General features: G+C 53.6%; 1 protein-coding gene across 2 annotated transcripts in view; it reads right to left on the bottom strand.

Annotated features, from left to right (window-relative positions):
- Nucleotides 1-10,131, bottom strand: part of EPB41 (erythrocyte membrane protein band 4.1) — a 178,624-nt gene extending 168,493 nt beyond the window's left edge. Inside the window, exon 1 of one of the 2 annotated variants that reach the window (XM_061148393.1) lies at nucleotides 9,987-10,131. The gene's annotated coding sequence lies outside the window, so the exon portion shown is untranslated. Of the gene's footprint in view, nucleotides 1-5,010; nucleotides 5,026-9,986 lie in introns of those variants that run through there. The other variant, XM_061148394.1, reaches the window with a different exon arrangement.
- Between the last annotated feature and the right edge of the window lie 5,931 nt (nucleotides 10,132-16,062).

The raw sequence follows: 16,062 nt of genomic DNA, 5'->3' as shown, positions 1-16,062 counted from the left end.
GCGCGCGCACACACACACACACACACACACACACACACACACACAATGATCCCGTATCACTGAGTGACCAAACAACAACCTACCATTGAGGCCTCACTGTTCTGAGCCCCGGGCTAAGTGCTCACTTAGTCCAGTAAGTGCTCACTTACTGCCAGTCCTCACAGTAAAGTCACCCCATCCCACAGCAGAGGAAACCGAGGCTCAGGGAGGAGCCATGATAGCCAGCATCACAAGCATTCACAGGACAGTGCAAAACAGGTCCCGAGACCGACGTTCCTGCTGCGTGAGCTTGTGCCATCAGCCGCCTACTCTGATCAGAGTTTCCCACATCTGTACCAAAAGAGACTTGGTCACCAGCCTCTGCTGTAAAATCCAAGAGGCTCAGGGCTCCAGTTCCACCCAGACTACGGGGCCACCCACAGATACAGGACATGACATTTGCTCCTCTCCCAATCACCCAGAAAAAAAAGAGCCTGATTATCAGCTTGCAGGGGAAAAAAATTAAGCTACGTATTTAAAAAATTTTTGTCCCTTTTTCAGGGCTGCTGCTGGTTTTGGCCTCTAGTCTGGGAGGGGCTTCCTGGGTGGGGAGCTGGGGGGAGCCCAGGCCTTAAAACCACATGTCCTTGGGTCCGAGGCCAAGGGGGGCAAAGGACAGGAGGGAACAACCTCGGCTGTGGGCCAGGACCCGCTGGAGATATGGGGCTGTTTCTTAATCCTTTCCTTCCTTTGTTGGCCAGCGCTGGCTGCCAGGAGAGGCAGGGGAAGCAGTGGGCGGGACCAGGGAGACCAAGAAGTCCAAATCATGATGATTTCAGTAAAGCTGCCTTTGACGGGTGCCTATGACATTCAGACCCCACAAGGCCATTTGTGGGGCTTACCTCATTGAAGCCTCCACTCTTCACTGTGAGGAAGGCCGCTGTCCCCATTTCACTGAAGTGGAAACTGAGGTTCAGGGAGGGCAAAACGACCAAAGGCCACACAACCAATACATGGCAGAGCCAGCAGGGAACCCAGTTTGTTGACTCCTGAGAGAGGCAGCCGCTGGGTGTGACCAGAGTTGGGGTGAGAGGAACAAGGAGGGAAGGGGAGGGTGGGTGGGGAGAGGAGCGGGGGGAAAGGGCCCTGGCAGTCTCAGTGAGGGGGGCAGCAGCTACGAAGGCGCAAGAAGAAAAGGGTAGCAAGTGTGGGATCTGGGCCTGCCTCCCTGTCCAGCCTCATCAAAATCAGCACCGACCTCTCCCTTTCTGCTCCGGCCATACCAAACTAGGTACTTAGCACCTGAGCACGTGGGGTAGCTTCAAGCCTTCACACACGCTGTTCTCTAGGCTAGGAGTCTGTTCCCTCTGCTGCCCACCTAGAGAGCTCTTATTCATCCTTCAAATCCCCACTGAGCTCTCTCTTCCCCTGATGCCCAGTGTTAACCACCTGCTGCTCTGGGCTTAGTCGCTTCATGCTTCCTAAAGGGGAGGAACCTCCTCTCTGCATCACCTTTGTGCACCCCCCACCCCCACCCACAGAACCTAATACACAGTCTACGCTCGATAGATGTTTCTTGTCCCTGATTGTATTTTCTCATTGAAACGCTGAGGCAAGCTAAACAGGTTTTCTTTTCTTAAAAAGGTTATTACTTTTCACTTTTTTTTTTCCCTTTGGCCTCACCTCACAACATGCAGAACTTCCCCAACCAACTGACCAGGGATTAAACCATGCCCTCTGCAGTGGAAGCACAGAGTCTTAACCACTGGACCACCAGGGAAGCCCCCAAAACAGATTTTCTCATCCACGCTTCCAAGGCGAGGACAACAGGGCAAGAGAGGTGGTGGTGACTTCCAGGGGCCACACAGACATCAGTGGCACTGGCAGGGCTAGAACCCAAGGCTTGTCTGCATCTCACAGCCCCACCCAGCCTCCACCCCCAAAGAGCTCTCATCCCTGCCAGAGTCACCACAAGGGACCCCTAAGGCAGGAGGAGGGGCATGGGCCCTGGGGGAACTGAGGCAGAAGGTGCAAGGAGCAGACAAGGGGCTTTTACCCCCTGTCCCAGCTGTGTCCCTCAGCAGAGACTCCAGCAGGGAGTCCCATCACCCCCAGACCTAAGACATCACTCTCACCTCTGTCCCCTCCTGCCTGCCCATAGGGGTCCCTTGACACGCCCTGCAGGCTCTGGCTCTGCTTCCTGGACAGAGCTCACAACCACCCATGGTGCGTGTTCCCCCCTCCCCAGCTCAGTCCCAGGCCCCATATCTCAGCACCGCTCACCTGGAGAGTTGCCCTGCCCCTTCTCTCCTGTCTGTCCTCCACACCAAGTGATCCTCCTGCAATACAAGCCTGACCACCCCATTCCCCAGCTTCCTGTCCAACAGCCCCTGTGGCCTCCACGTCAAGTCCCCTAACTCCCCTGAACCTGTCTCTTCAGCCGTGTTCCCCCAAGTGCAGGTCACGGCTCTATTCTTGGCAAAGCAATTCCTTCCACTAGGACAGCCCTTTCTCCTGGTCTTTGCCTGAAGAGATATTCGCAAGTCACACTTTGCATCAATCAGAGGTGGAGTTAGTAGTTTCTGTGTCCTCCTCCCCAACCAGACTCTGAGATCCTCAAGGCAGGAGACGGTGGGGGCAGAGATGACATAGATTCACCTCTGTGCCCCATGCCCAGAACGGAGCCAGGTAGAGTGGGCGTGAGTGAAAGCAGACAGCTAGGAAAGGGAAGGACATTCTTACTTCCAAGAGGCCTCCTCCCTTCCCACATGTGGGCGCCTTTCAGAACCTGTTAGATTGGTGACTACCCACTCATCCCCGGCAGGTTCCTCCCATGCCTGGTCTCCACTGTCTTAAGAGGGATGTTTTTGTAATCCCAAAATAATACTCATAATTATAACTATAATAACAATAATTGCGATCATTGAGTACTCACCATGTGCCTTACGTGCATCATTTAGTCCTCATAAGAATTCTTAAGAGGTAGGCAGGTTCTTTCTTTATCCCCATTTTACAGATAAGGACACTATGATTCTAAAAGGTTAAATGTCTTGCCCAAGGTCACACAACTAGAAAGCAACAGATCCAGGATTCAAAGCCAGGTCTATCTGACTCTCGACTACTACGCTGTCAGGCCTTTGGCTTTCTATTCTCTCCTTTCAATACTTTTGGAGCACCAGACTAGGTGGGGGTGGGGTGTGTGTGTGTGTGTGTGTGTGTGTGTGTGTAGCAGAAAGTCCAGCAGCCCCCACCAACCCTGTGCTGGGTGATGGAGATAGACAGAAAAGACTCGGACCCAGACAGAAAAGACTCGGACCCAGCCTCTACCTTCATGGGGCAGGTGAGTTTCACACTAAGAACTGTGGCCGTGGGGTGAGCAGACTTGAGTCTGAGCCCCAACTCCACTCCCAAATAACCCTGTGACTCTGGGTAACTCACTTGATATTTACTCAGCACCAATTACATCATCCATAAAGTAGGGGCCATAATGCCTACCTCATAGGGTCACTGGGAGGACTAGATGAGATAATGTGTCTAGAATAACATATAATAACCAGCCCAGCATAGTAAAAAATTCCAATAAGCGGCAATAGTACATATGATGACTCCAATCTCAGGATCCCCAGGCCAAGGCAGGATGCAATTCTCCAGGCTCCCCCACTGGAACCTCCAGGGCCAAACACTAACAGTGAGGATAGTTCCTGCTCCACCCATTTGCTCATTAAATAATCCTTCTAGGGAAGTATGTTTTACTCACCCTATTTTAACAGGTGAGGTAACCGAGGCCCAGAGATGGTGGGTTATTGAATCAAGTCACACAACAACAAAAAAAAATGGCAGAGCTGAGTCCTCCACTCAGCCACTCCCACACTGGGCAGAGGCCAGCCCTTATCCCTGGACCCTGGCCAGCCTGCTGGGGAGTGTGGGGCTCCTGACCCCTAGATTCTAGTTCCTCCTGGGTGGGAAGTTAAAAGTAGGAGAAAGGAGCCAAAAAGAGGAACTCTCTGCTTCGTCCCCTCCCAGAATGAGCCCAGGGCGGGGAGGAAACCAGCAGTTACCCAGCAGGGCCTGTGTCCAGCACTTCTCCCCAGCTCCTCCCGCCGCCCACGTCGGGCAGGTGTCAGGATATGCATGTCTCTGATGAGGTCTCCAGAACTCAGAGAGGGTTGTGTCTTGTCCGAGGTCTCACAGCTAGGAAAGTAGCAGTCTTGGGAGGCAGAGTCCCTCCTCATCCCTCCCGCCTTCAGCCCTAGACCTCCCCAGCAAGCAGCCCCACCCTTCTGATGACATCCAGAAGCTTCACCACTCCTTCCCCAGACCTAAGCAGAGGCCCTGAGTCTAGCGGCCTAGGCCACTCTCTCTGCTCCCTGATGCCTGCTTGGTACTTGACCCCACACTCAGTTCAGAGGACCCGGGGCTCACTTAACACAGACCTGACCCCAAGGAGTTCACCATCTTGGGAGCAAAGAGGGGATTCATGTTCATGAGCCCCTATAACACTGGGCACTTCACATGCATTAGCCTTTTAATCCAATACAAAGTACATCGATGAGTGCACCGTGATTCCAAATTTATATGTGCTTTCATTCAGAAATATTCACTGCACATCTACGACGAGCCATTCTATCCTCAGTGCTAGGGGACAGCAGTGAGCAGGAGAACAAACATCCTGGCCCTCGTGGGGTTCATGCGAATAAAACAACGAACATGCTTGTATCAGGTAGGTGTCAATAGTCCCACCTCACAGAGGCGAAACTGAGATGCAAAGAGCCACCTAGCCTGCACATGGCAGAATAAGGATTCCATTCCAGGCCAATCTGCCCCTGAGACCTTTGCATTGTGTCACGTGACCCCAAAATCACCACATCAGCATGTTAGGCATCCGGCTAGAAGTCAGCTGGTTGTGACAGTAATCTAACTTCAGAGTTAGGACCCTCCCACGGCTCTTCCTCCCCCCACCCCAGGCCTCCCTTTATACCTCCCAGTGGCCTTAGAGCCATGTGGCTATTCCTTAGCAGAACCAGTACTCACCCAGAAGCAGCCACGGGGTCACGCAGCCGTCGGGGAGAAGCCGCGGAGCCATCGCCACAGTGGCACATGGAAGGAAAAGACATCAGTGAGACACACAACAGCCAACAAACATGTCTTCGGGGTCCCTCTTTGGCCTGAGCATGGGCCCAGAGGAACCCTCCCTCTGCCTCGGGGGCTCTTTGGGACAGATACCCTCTTGGTCAGCAATCTGATAATCTACCCTGAGCTCATGAGGTCTCCCAGGGCCCAGCCCACTGGAAGCAGCGGGATCCCTGTGCACAAACATTAGCTGAGCACCTACTGTGTTCCAGGTGTCAGTCCTTGCCCTCATGGAAGCTACAGTCAGTGAGGAGGCAATCTTATAAAAACTGAATTGCAATTGTGATGAGCGCTTCAAGGAGGAGACTTAAGAACTTGGGTCCATACCCTGGCTCTACGACACACTCGCTTTGTGATACCAGGCCTATTTCTTCATTTCTCTGCACCTCAGTTATTCTTCAGTAAAATGGGGAAAGTATTAGTACCCACCTCCAGGGTTGTTTTGAAGATTGAGTTAATATATGTAAAACATTTTGAAGAATGCTTGGCACACAGTAACAGAGTAAACTCTTCAGAAATGTTTGCTACTGTTACCATAGGGAGCTGTAGGCATGGGTTTCAGAGGCCTCTAGTGTGGGTCAGGCCACCTGAGAAGGTAGAGATGAAAGGACACAAGAGGTGAAGCTCTAAGCCCAGTGCCTGGTGTATGGTAACTAATTATACTCAATAAATAGCGGTGACATTTATTGGTGGCATAAATAGGGCTGATCTCCAATGCATCCCCAGGGTAAAGCATCTCTGCAGAGTTGTTACCAGAAATGCTCCCTCCCCACAAACATACAGCCAGAACTGCAGCATTGAACTGAAAAATAACTAGCCCCCACCTTCTCATCTGATTCCACAAATGCCGAAGAGGCATTTTGACCTTCCCAGTAACCCAGGAAGTGGACCAAGACAGAATTACTATTCCCATTTTACAGATGAGCACAGTGAGGTGATGGGACTCTTCTCTGTGCGTTCTTGGGCCCTTACTTCACATCTCCAAACCTAGGTCAGTGGTTGAGCCAAGAGTCCAGCTGGCACCTGCCTGGATTTTGCTCTCCCTTCCATTTTTCCCTTCAGTCTCTGCAATACTATCTGTCTAGCCCCAGACAAGCCTTTGCACATATCCAGCTTCAGTCCCTTCTCATCTGAAATCTCGAATCATAATTAGAACTGCAGCCTCCTGAGCATTTACTGTGCATGGCGCTCTGTGCCAAGCCTTTCAAATGTCAAACAGCCAGCCCAGGATCCAAGCTCTCCCTCCACAGGCTCAGTCACTGCTACCTGACCCCTCCTCTAACCCTTGACCCCATAGCCAACTTCAGCCACTCACCCGCAGGCCAAGGAATGTCTGCACTCAAAGACTCCAAACCCATGCTTTCCTGATGGAAAAACTGAGATCCAAATTGGCCATATACCCCAGGGTGCCTTTCATGCCCAGCTCTTACTGGCCCTTTGGAGAAGTTCCCTGTGAGGCCGTGACCCACAAGTTGCTCCTTCTGTTCCTTTCCCCCCTGCTCATTGGGCCCAGAGGGCACCCACACAGCCTGTCCCCCACCTCCCTAGCCTGAACATCTCAGAGCTGTGAGCTCACCCAGCAGGGGTCAGGCAGGTTCTGCAAGTAAGGGTTAAGTAATGCGGGCGCCTCAGTACCTACTGGGTGGAGTCTCCCTCTTGTAGCTGAATCTGGGCTTTGGAGTCAGACAGACCTGGCTTAGAATCGCAGCCCAGTCACTTCCTAGTTATGTGACTCTGCTCAAGTCAATTCACCTCCCTGAATAGGGATAATACCTATTCCCTCACAAGGATGTTGGGATGATGAGGAATACATAATGTTGCATATGAAAGGCTTGGCATAGCGCACCCTGCACAAGTGCTCAAGAGGCTACAGTTCTAACTATGATTTGAGAACACAGGCCAAGAACAGGACTTGAGCGCCCATTACACTCAACTTTGCCCTTATCCCCATTCTCTCCCCTCCCCTCACGTGGGGTGAGGATAGTCCCAAACTAGGTCCTGGGGGCTGCAGTAATGAAAGCTGGAAGATCTTAGAGACTCTACGTTCCTTCACAGAAAGAGAAAACTGCAACCCTGGGGAGAAAAGTGACTGCCCAGAGACGATCAGGGAGTAGAATCCTGCCCCGTTAACCAACATCAGAATCTTAGGCCCTGGAGAAATTCTGAGTGACCCATCCCCCAGGGGACCGTCATAAAGGTCTACTCCGCAAACCCCCAACAAGTCTCAGGCCACCATGACTTCTGCGGTGAGCCTTTCATGGGTATCCTATTTGGCCCTGGTGGCTCAGACAGTAAAGAATCCGCCTGCAATGCGGGAGACCTGGGTTCAATCCCTGGGTTGGGAAGATCCCCTGGAGGAGGGCATGACAACCCGCTCCAGTATTCTTGCCTGGAGAATCCCCATGAGGATTCTGGTGGGCTACTGTCCGTGGGGTTGCAAAGAGGCAGACACGACTGAGTGACTAAGCACAGCACAGCACATTCAGCCCTTTGGTTAGCAGAGCCATACAGTCACACAGGAGGTGCTCCGGGAAGGTCTGGGGAATAACCACATGAAATTCCTCTCTGGTTCCACGCTCTGCTCAGGCTCCCCCTCCAGGGGGTCATTCCTTGCACCTCCCTTCCTCGCTCCCACCCTGGCCAGCCTCTGTCTCAGATCCTATCAGCCGCACCCAACTCCAGCCAGAAGAGCTCTGGGCCTCCAGAGGCCTCTACAGTGTCAGCATCTTCCCAGCCAGGCTGGGATGTTCCTGCCCAGCGCAGGCAGCCAGGCTCCCGGCCAGTGTCCATTCTGCAAACAGGGTGCTGGCCTTGCCCTGCCACGGCCCCATTCCCACTGGCCTAGGGAGCGAGGCAGCCTGGGAGCTTCTGTTGGTGCCTGGGGCCTTCAGGAAGGAGGCTAGCCTGGTCTAGGCAGTTCAGAGATGGACTGATCAGAAAACAGATGGGTGTCACCCACACAAGACACTCCACCCGTATCCCACATTGCCAGGGACCTGGCAGGTCCTGCCTGACTCTCCTGTATACACAGAGGAAACCTCAGGGCTTCCTCACTCTATTCCTTTCTTAATGCACCCCTGCTGGCCTGTTCCCAGACCAGCTACCATTCTGGTCACTGCACACTCAGTGCTCATTTGATTCTGCTAATGCCTGTAAGATCTGGATTATTGACAAAGGAGGAACCTGGGGCTCAGAGAGGTGAAGTGACTCATGCAAGGTCACATAGCAAGAAAATGGCAGGGCCAGGCTTCAAACCCAGTTCTGCTGCAAGAAAAGTCTATAGGGTCCCCGAAGTGCCCTTCTGTCCCTCCTCTCTGCTCCCTACAGCTTCGGAAAGCCCTTCTTCCCCAACTCCCACCCCCTCTGCCAAGTCTCTCCTCCCCACCCCTGGTCAGAATGAACAACTCCCACCTCACCAGTGCTCTTAACACCTTGTTTACATGCACCGGACAGCAGCGGTGCAGGAGTTATTGAGGTGTCTGTTTCCCTGACCCTCAGAAGGACCCTGAAGGCAGAGAGTGACCCCACTAAGTGCCCCTTAGACCTGAGAGTCTGTCACTTATACCTCCCTCCCCACCCCACCCCCACCCCCGGCCAATGAAAAGTCTTCTGGTGGCCTCCTGTTGATCCCCTCCCCACCCCCAGCCTCCTGCCAAGGCCAGTCCCCAGCTTGTAACTGGGGTGAAGGTAGGCGCATGCAGTAAGTAACCTCTAGGGCTCTGCCGCCAGTGTTCTGGCCGCCCGCCCCCCCGCCCGGGGACCCACCCTCATCCTTCAGCAGCTGAGCAGTTCTTCCAGGGACTTCCAGCTGCCCGAAGCCCCAACCCAGGTCAAGCTCTCCCCAAACCTCCTCCTGGAGAAAAAGGCCTCAGAAGCAAAGGTGGGGGAGGTGGGGAGCTGCCTTCAGCTCTAATCTGGGAGTTTAAGGGGTCACATTCAGTCGCTCCTCTCCCAGAAGAATCTGTGGGCTTCCGGAGTAACCTCCCCCAATCCTACCAGGTAGTCCTCCCCGCCCTCCTGGGGCAAGCTTGGGCTGAGGTCGGTCTGGACACGTCCTGGCCTCCAATTTGCTGGAGGAGAGAAGTCCTATCCCAACCCACAGAGGTGGGGTCTGCTGGAAAGTGTAGATGAGGGCAGGACCGGGAGAGGCCGGGCCACACACAGAGGAGACGAGAGTCACAGGGAACCGGGAGATGAGAGCGAGCCGGAACCAGAGCCCGACAGGGAGACCCGGCCGACGGGAGGCAGAGAGAAGTCCCCTAAACCCAGCCTGGAAAGGGAGAGTGTGCGGCGGGGGCGGCGACAGCAGAGCCACCCTGGCCGGCAGAGCCGGCGCCCCAGCTCGCGGGTCCCTCAGTCCGGAAACTCAAAGTCAGTTACGTAAGGCCCGGAGCGGGGCGCGGGGGCCCGGACCCGGCTACCCGCTCCCGGCGCACGCCGCCCTCCCGCCCGCTCCAGTGGCGCTGCAGCCCGCCCCGCCGGAGCACGCGGGGCCGACAGGGCGGGGTTGAGGGGGTGGTGGTGGGGGAAGCCTGGGCTGCAGCCCTCCGCAGAGACCTCACCCTGGACCCCCGCCCCAGACAGGCCCGGAACCGGCTGGGACCGCGCGCCAAGCGCCCAGCTCCGGACGCGAGCTCTAGGACCCCCTTCCTGACTCCCCTGCCCCTCCCCGCACCCTGAACTTCAGGAATCCCAGACCCCCCCCCCACTGGACCCCCAGTTCGGAACTGGGGACCTCTATAGCACCCCCGACCCTGAGAACCAGACCTCTCCCCGCTCCCCGCGGGACGCCCCGGGCCCCTGGGGAGTGCGTCCGTCTGTCTCTCACCCCGTCCCTCCCGGGACCCGGGCTCGTCCCCCAGGAGGTCCAGGCTCACCTGGGCTGGACTGGGCGGGGACCTGGCCGGGCCGGGCCGGGCCGCGTTCTCGCCCTCCGCCGCTCTCGCCCTTTAAGAGGTTCCTGCCACTTTGCCCCTTCGGGGGCCTCCACCTGCACTGACAGGGCAACTCTGGCGTGAGGCCCCGCCCCCGACCCGGGGTGCCTTAGGATTGGTGCAGGCAACTGCCAGTCAGCAGGGCGGCGGGGAAGGGGGGAGGAACTGGGCCGGGCAGGGAGAGCGTCGCAAACGGGAAGAGGCGAGGGCTGCAGGTGCGGCCTGACGGGACGCCCAGCGCTCGCCGGTAGGGTTGCTGACCCGCTGGGTCTGCGGAGGCTCGAACTGGGAGCGCCTGAATTGGCTGGTGCGGTGTCTAACGTCATATGGCAAAAGTATGATGCAATTTGCCACGTGGTGCTACCCCCTAAGGCTGGAAGGGAGACACGGGCTTGGTCACAGGGGACTAGGGAAGTGATCCTGGCGAGGACACCTGGATGACCTGTGCCACCTGTGTCAGAGTCACTACTCTGAAGCTGTTTCCTCAAATATAAACCTTGAAGAATATTTTCCTGAGAATTAGCAGTATATGTTAAGTACCAAGCGCAGGGCTGGCGCACAGTGGGTGGTCTTCAGTAAACGTGGCCTCTGGTTCCCTTTATTCGCATCTTTCCACTCAGAGACTTTGCCCTCCTTATCGTCTGTCCCATCAACGCTGGAAGGGGCTTACATAGTCTCTGGTCCAAATCCCCTCCCCTCTTCACCGCATTTCAGAGCTGTGCTCCGAGAGATCCAGGGACCTCCCAGGTGGCTCAGTGGTAAAAGTATCCGTTTGCCAATGCAGGAGATGGAGGTTCAATCCCTGGGTCTGAAAGATCCCTGGAGAAGGAAATAGCAACCCACTCCCGCATTCTTGTTCGGAAATCCCATGGACAGAGGAGCCTGGCGGGGTACAGTCCTAGTCCGTAGGATCATGGGCGTGACTGAGCACGCATGAACGCACACACCTGTGGGCCGTTAAGTGAAATAACCCGTGTAAAGTACTGCCAGTCTCTGGGTAAGCATCCCCGAAGTGTTAGCCTTTATTACATACAGAAATTCGTGTTTTGCCCCCCAAATTCACCGAAGCCCCCTTTGGGTCAGGGCCCAGGTCCCTGCCTTCCAGAAGCTCACAATCTAGCAGAGGAAGGTCTGAGCCCCTACATCTTCTGATAAAGGTGCACAGGCTCCAATGCACCACAGGAGCCATAGTTTCTTTAACCAGAAATCTAGACTCTTGAGACCCTTTCAGTCCCTGTCTCATAGGGGAGCGTCCCTTCCCCCATAGGGGAAGCTGACACACATCCAGGTTCCCAAGCCTACCAACGCACCTTTCACTTGTCTACATTCTCACCTGCCCACCAGGTGGTATGGCTCAGCCCAGTGGTTAAGAGTTTGGGGTTTGCAGACGAAGGAGTCTAGGCTCTTTCTCTTAGCCGCTCCGTACCTCTGGGTAAATCCCTTTCCCTCTGGATTAATAATAGCCCCAACTTCACATAGAGCTGTTGCGAAAATTAAATGAGCATGTGAAAATACATATGCAAATCCCCGGTAATGGTTCCAGTGTTATTTTTTAAAATTGCTCCCACATGTATTCGCGCACCCTGGAGAGAGCAGGCTGTGAACGCCTTGATTTAGCCTCCGCAAAAGGGGTTTCCTTCCCCTTTTCTGACTCTCCTCCTCTATCGAAAGGGCGGGGCGCGGAGAATCCCGCAGCGGCCCAGACGCGGCCATTCTAAGGAACTGCCGCAGGCCCCACCCCCTCCTGACGGGGGCGGGCACTTGGCTCCTCCTCTTAGGCTGGAGCTGCCCGCGGGTGACTCAGCAGCGCCTGCGCCTGCCCCGGACTGATAAGTGTGTGTGCCTGAGAATGTGTGTGTGTGGTGAGGGTGGCCAGGGAGGGCTCTGTATTTCTGAGTTTGTGCGTGGGATGTCCATGTGGGAGTGTGCTTGTGATCTTGACCTGGTGTGTGTCTTTCATCTCTGTGTATTGTGGAGCAGGGCAGATGCACTTATGGATGTGACTGTGTGCCCTTGATGGTGAGTTTGCACAGAAGGTGTGCCTCTGTTTGTGTCTCTCTGTGTTGTCATATAAACTGGTGCCTCCCCCACCTCCCGCCAGGCCCTGGAGCCCTGCCCAGGACCCTCTCTCAGGACACAGCCTGGGTTTCTTGTTGAAGTGACATGTGCACTTGTGTGGGTGAAAGGCAGTGGGTTGGGGGGGCCGGTGGGATGGGTGGATGCTGTCCCTGCGTGAACTTCAAGCCCCCTACCCCCCTGCCTCTGCCAGTGAAGTCTCCACCTCCCCTGTTATTTGCTCCCTGAGATGCTCCCTGTGGGGGAGTCCTCCAGAGGAGGTGATCACTGTTATTTTACCTGTATTCTCTCATTCCATCCCTTTGAATCCTTATAGCCAAAAGTGTTCTAAAGAGGGTCTGAGAGCAGAAGACAGCCAAGGTCACACAGCTTTTAAGGGTTATAAGCAGGCAACAGATCTCTGCCCCCAGGCTGAGCACCAAGTTTGCCTGGGGCCTGGGAGGGACTGATAAGCTTGGGGGGCAGGGAAGGAACCTGTTTGTGTCTCCCCGTCCTCCTCTGAGTTGCCTGGGCCTCCAGCCAACTCCTTATCCTGCAGAGCCTGGGCTTTGCCATCAGCCTCCACTGGGTGATGGGTCTTGAGTTGGGTGATAAAGAGGCCAAGGGATGGGCTAGGGGCTTAGGTGGAAGAGGGTGGGAGGCAGGGCCAATATGAGAATCTGTCCTGTCAACAAAACTTAATTGAGCTCTTTCTTCAAAACTGACCAATGCCTAGTCTAAATGGGGAAGGGTGTCACAAGACCAGGCCACAAGGAATGGTGGAGACAGCATGGGAAGCTCAGGCAGGAGGCAGGGGCTGAAATCTGTTTCATGTTTGAATCCTGATCACACCATTCACAGGGGTAGGCATATGACCCAGCCAGTCATATTTCTCTCCTAACCTGACTGTCTCCTCACCAGTCAAATGAGGTCATGGCGCTCATCCTGTCTTCCTTTCCTGACTCTGGGACATTAAGACTCTAAGATAATTAGATGGAAAGCCATTTGTAAATTGAAAGTTGCTCTCCGTACACAATGGACATTCATTCCTGTGGTGATTCACGACCTCCTGTGATGAAGGCCCTAAAGCAGCTGTATACCCAGAGCCCAGGGAAGGGAGAAGGATTCCATCTGGGAGATAGGGAAGATTGCCTGGAGGTGACCTTCCAGCTAGACTTTTAAGGATGACTTTACTGCATGGAAATGGAAGAGGGCCTTGCAGGGGGAGGGACAGCCTGCACAAAGGCCTGGAAGTAGACTAGTTAAGGTGTGCTCTGGGAACAGAAAATGGTCCGGTATATGTGGAGCACAGAGTACATTGTGTGACCAAATAGTGGAAAGCCTTGAATGCCAGGTTAAGAGCAGGGCAGGTGGTGGAGGAGAAGAGATACTGACATTTGGGTCAGCCAGGGAGTCTTGGAGGTAGAGACAGCCACGGGCTGGCTGGGCTGTGGCAGTCACTTGGGGGCACCTGATGGAGAGAGAGAGAAAATTGATGAGCGGTGGTTCAGGGACACCTTCCCAAGGAGGATCCAACTGAATCCCGCGGCTGATCCCCAGCATAACATTAAGGTGGGCAAGAGGCTGCAGAGCCCCCTCCAAGGGAGAGATGGGGTTGGCAGGGATGGAGAAGAAACCGAGTCAGATGCCCCAGTCTGGGGAAAGATGCATGCAGGGGCACAGAGGGTGCCCACTAATAAACACAGAAGGTCTCTGAAGGCCCCGCTGCCCCAGAGGGCCTCTGCTTTGCTACGGTGTGGGGAGGGGGCCAATCCCACCAGGAGAACTCCTTCCCAAGGAAGGTGCCATCTCCAGAAGCCCCTTTTCAAACAGCAGTGGCTGCCAGCGATTGGTTTATTGTATATCTGCCAGGTACATCACCAACCCGTTCCCATGAGATCCCCCTATTTTATCGCTGAGGCTGGGAGAGGTGAAATGATCTTCTTGCGATCACACAATTTGTCAATGACAAGGCCGGGATTTGAAAGCAGCATTCCCTGTTTCCTGAGAGGGAAGGAAAGAGCTGATGGGGTATTTGTGGGGAAGGCTAAGGTTTGGCAACTTGGGGCCAGGAATCTGGGCGGAGCGAGGAGGACAGATGGTGTCTGCTGCCACCTTGTGGTCCATAGAGCTGCTGCAGTGGAGGCGTGGAGCCGGGCCACCCAGGCTGCCAGAGGGAACTCAGCCTGCGACTAAGGCTGCCTTGGGTGCATGAGGGTCAGCGCCAAGGCAGGGGTTGTCATGAGAGGGTGGACATTCAAGTGAGGGTCTCCCAGATTGCAAGCCCAACTCACTATGCCGTGTGAGACCCTTGACACGTCTCTTACCCTCATTCCTCAACTTCTCTCACCGCCTTTGAGAGGATGAAAAGAGATCCTCTTTACTCCTGTGAAGACCCTCACAGCCTTTACTCATCTTTGCAGTTGGAAAAACTCAGGACCCAGTGGGCACGTCCAGGATTGTGGGGCCTAAGGCTTATTTGGGGGCCTCTTTAAAAAAAAAAAAAAAGTGAATGTAAAGAATAAATGAACAGTGTAAAGGGATAGAGGAAAACAATAGAATGGGAAAGACTAGAGATCTCTTCGAGAAAACTGGAGATACCAAGGGAATATTTCATGAAAGGATGGACACGATAAAGGAGAGAAACGGTAATGACCTAATAGAAGCAGAAGAGGTTAAGAAGAGGTGGCAAGAATACACAGAGGAACTACATGGAAAAAACTCTTAATGACCCAGATAACCACAATGGTGTGATCATTCACCTAGAGCCGGACATTCTGGATGTGAAGTCAAGTGGGCTTTAGGAAACATTACTAGGAACAAAGCTGGTAGAGGTGACAGAATTCCAGCTACTTAAAATCCTAAAAGATGATGCTGTTAAAGTGCTGCACTCAATATGCCAGCAAATTTGGAAAACTCAGCAGTGGCCACAGGACTGGGAAAGGTCAGTTTTCATTCCAATGCCAAAGAAGGGCAATGCCAGAGAATGTTCAAACTATGGTACAACTGCACTCATTTAACATACTGGCAAGGTAATGCTCAAAATCCTTTAAGCTAGGCTTCAGCAGTATGTGAACTGAGAAATTCCAGATTCATAAGCTGGATTTCAAAGAGGCAAAGGAAGAAGAGATCAAACTGCTAACATTAGTTGGATCATGGAGAAAGCAGAAGAGTTCCAGAAAGGAATCAACTTCTGCTTCATTGACTACACTAAAGCCTTTGACTGTATGAATCACAACAGATTGGAAAATTCTTAAAGAGATGGGAATACCAGATCACCTTACCTGTCTCCTGAAAAACATGTATGTGGGTCAAGAAGCAACATTTAGAACCAGACATGGAACAACTGACTTGTTCAGAATCGGGAAAGGAGTATGACAAGGCTGTATATTGTCACCCTGCTTATTTAACTTATATTTAGAGTGTGTGCTGTTGCTCAGTCATGTCTGACTCTTTGCCACCCCACAGATTGTGGCACACCAGGTTCCTCTGTCCATGGGATATCCTAGCAAGAATACTGGAGTAGTTTCCCATTTCCTACTCCAGGGGATCTTCTTGACTGAGGGATCGAACCCTGAGTCTATATGCAGAGTACATCATGCAAAATGCCTGGCTGAATGAATCACAAGCTGTAATCAAGATTGCTGAGAGAAATACCACCAACCTAACATATGCAGATGATACCACTTTATGGCAGAAAGTGAAGAGTAACTAAAGAGCCTCTTGATGAAGGTGAAAGAGGAAAGTGAAAAACCTGGCTTGAAACTCAAAATTAAAAAACTAAGATCATGGCATCTGGTCCCATCACTTAGTGGCAAATAGAAGGGGGAAAAGTGGAAGCAGTGACAGATTTTATTGTCTTGGGCTCCAAAATCACTGCAGTGACTGAAGCCATGAAATTAAAAGATGCTTCCTCCTTGGAAAGAAAACTATGAAAGCAGGGACATTACTTTGAGACAAAGGT

This window comes from Dama dama, chromosome 8 (genome assembly GCF_033118175.1).
Source record: "Dama dama isolate Ldn47 chromosome 8, ASM3311817v1, whole genome shotgun sequence".
Classification (NCBI taxonomy): Eukaryota; Metazoa; Chordata; class Mammalia; order Artiodactyla; family Cervidae; genus Dama; species Dama dama.
The sequence above is the reverse complement of the archived record's forward strand: the minus strand, read 5'-3'. Positions and strand labels throughout refer to the sequence as shown.